We start from the raw sequence: 2,839 nt of genomic DNA, 5'->3' as shown, positions 1-2,839 counted from the left end.
AAAGCTGATAGAATATACATTTCAGAGAGCACAGAGCTAAAAATTTGAATATTTTACCATTCTTTTCTCCCAAATTGCCCTAAATTACAAAGGTAGGTTAGAATTTTCTTCTTGGTGACACTTTATGACAAAATGCTGTAAAAAGAGAAACTTATTAAAAAGACGTAGAAGGGCACCTGGCTCAGTCGGTTAAGCGTCTGACTCTTGAGGTCAGCTCAGGTCATGACCTCACAGTTCTCTCTCCATTTCTCCTTACCACTCCCCCACTTTATCTCAAAATAAATAAATATTTAAAAAGTTTTTTAACAGGTAGAGAAATGTAGTAAACAGTAATAGTGGTAAAACTTCTGAAAAGAGCCAAATCAGCAGGAAGGAGGTTAGATGCCAAGTGAAAACAACATGAGATGAAGGTGAGGAGGGGAATGTGTCAGAAAGTTCCTAGACAGATCTTATTTCCTGGCTTACTGAACTCTTAACCACTCCTTGTGCACACCTGCTTAGGAATCTAAGTGATCCACACATGTGCCTGGTAATGCATAATAGACATTAAGAAATATTTGGTGAATGTCAGGATGAACATATTGTTGATTATGTAACTGAAACTTATGTGTATTTTAATATAAATAATAATTCTACATAAATAATTTTTGTAGAGAATGTTATTTTCAACTAATTTCATATTGTTTGGCGTCTCTGTTTAACAATTCTAGCAATGAATCTAATGTACCTTGCCTGGGTAGGTATAAAAATGCTTGTGTAGTTCTTTGAATATTGGGTTGAATCAGTTTGCTATTGTCACAGATGTGCTGTATAAAAAGGAAAAAGCCCAAATTCAATGCATAGAGCACAAATTTATTTCTGTCTCATGCTTCTGCAGGTTGGCTGATGTTTTGTGATCTTGGCTGACTTTGCCTGGGCTAGGCTCCAAGCTGAAGCTGAGATTGAAGATGGCCACATGTATCTCACCGTCCTCCTTGCACCAGGGGCTAACTGTAACCTCTTCTCATGGCAGTGGTACAGAAGGAAGAGAAAGAGCCTAAGCTCACAGTCACATAAGCAGAGTTCAAGTCTCAGTTTATGTCATGCCCGGTAACATTTCATTGGCAGAGGCAAGTTACATGGACAAAGTCAACATCAGTTGATAATGGATGTATACTCTTGACATCTAGGTAGGGGGCAGGGGGAGATGGGAAATGAATATTTATTTGCTCAACAGTATTCTAATCTACCACCCATACCTTAATCAAAATGCAGTGTGCCTTTGAGATTTTATTATGGATTCCCCAAGACACAAACTATTTTCTATTTGTTACACTAATAAAATGGTAAAGTAGCCAGAAGTTGTCTAACATCAGCAGTTCTTTACGACTTTTTTGGTCCATAAATAATACAAAAACTTGAGTGTAGGTGTGTACCATGTCATCAAAGCTCTTACATATAAACTGAGATGGTGCTTATCGTCTTAGTTTTTCTGAATTTATTTATCAATATTTATTAAAGGTGGGGAGGACTCTCCAGATGCTGTGATTTCCTATTAACATTTAGAAATAAGAAAAAATAAACTGTAATCCACTGCCTTAGTGTGATACTGAAAATTATTGTATTTTTAATTAGAGATGTGTCATTAAGATGCAAAAATAGAATTCAAACTGCAGATTTGTTAACTGGGCTTAATACAGACTAGGGATTTTTGAATAAGCTCAAGACTGGCAATTTTCTTACCAAGACTGTTATTACTAAGAAGCGAACATTGGGTAACCCCACCTCTGTGATGGAGGCTGAGTCATCATGATGCTTTCTGTGAGGACAAAATGACATGTGATTTACTACTTCATATTTTCAAAGCCATTGGAAGCCATAAGACCTCCCTCATTCTCACAGCCTTTACTGGCTTACTTAATTGGACCACTGGCTTCTATTTTCTCTCTTTCAGTTTCAAAATATCAAAGTTTCCAGAAATCATCTGATGTTTTATATCAAACTATTTCTACATAAAGTAATTACTCTAATTCATAGCCAAAGGAATTCTAAAACCACATATGGGAAGAGAGGGAGGGAGGGGGAGGGAGAGAAAGGGAGAGGGAGAGAGAGGGAGAGGGAGAGGAGACAGAGAGAGAGAAAGGAACTGTTGTTTTTTGTCATAAACATTACTTTTGGCAGGTGAGTCACTTTATTCTGCATAATTAAAATGATGTTTGTGACAGTACAGCTACTACTTTTGGCCAAGTGAGTGCATGGAGCACTGAGTGGGCCACAAGAGACACTTCTGGGTTGCCACGTAGGGAGAAGGCATCTACCTGTCACCGGCCCTCCTCTGAATAGTTAATAAAGAGCTTTCAGGTAACATTCTTTGGAACATCTGTCTCAGGAATCACAAAACTTGTTGATCTTTCTCTCTTCCTGATAAAAACATGTAAAATAATAAAATGACAAATAATGAAGTAATATATTCTTCACATACATACAAGTCTTACGTCAGTAGTTATCTGTTGAATGATGGACATTTTATCTATGAATATTTTATATATGTACCTACTTACTAATATGCACGTACAAAGAAACANTGCCAGGCTCAGTGAAAAATAAAAATGCAGGGTCTGTTGTTCAAAAATTACTAAGGATTTCAAGATGGTGACAGTAGAGTGTTTAAACAAGCAATGAAGCCTTCTACACGTGGGCTTCTGTTCAACTGCACAGGTAATGTGCCCATGAGACTGGTCCTGACCCAAGTATGTCCTACTTGTGTAGAATGTTCTTTCATACAAGAAATTATGGTCTTTGGGAAGATTAACAGAATGAATCTCTCTTAACATTATGTATATGCGTACATATATAAGAA

The sequence above is a fragment of the Crocuta crocuta genome, unplaced genomic scaffold (genome assembly GCF_008692635.1).
Source record: "Crocuta crocuta isolate KB4526 unplaced genomic scaffold, BGI_CrCroc_1.0 scaffold1238, whole genome shotgun sequence".
In the NCBI taxonomy this organism is placed as follows: Eukaryota; Metazoa; Chordata; class Mammalia; order Carnivora; family Hyaenidae; genus Crocuta; species Crocuta crocuta.
This window is presented reverse-complemented; position numbering follows the sequence as displayed.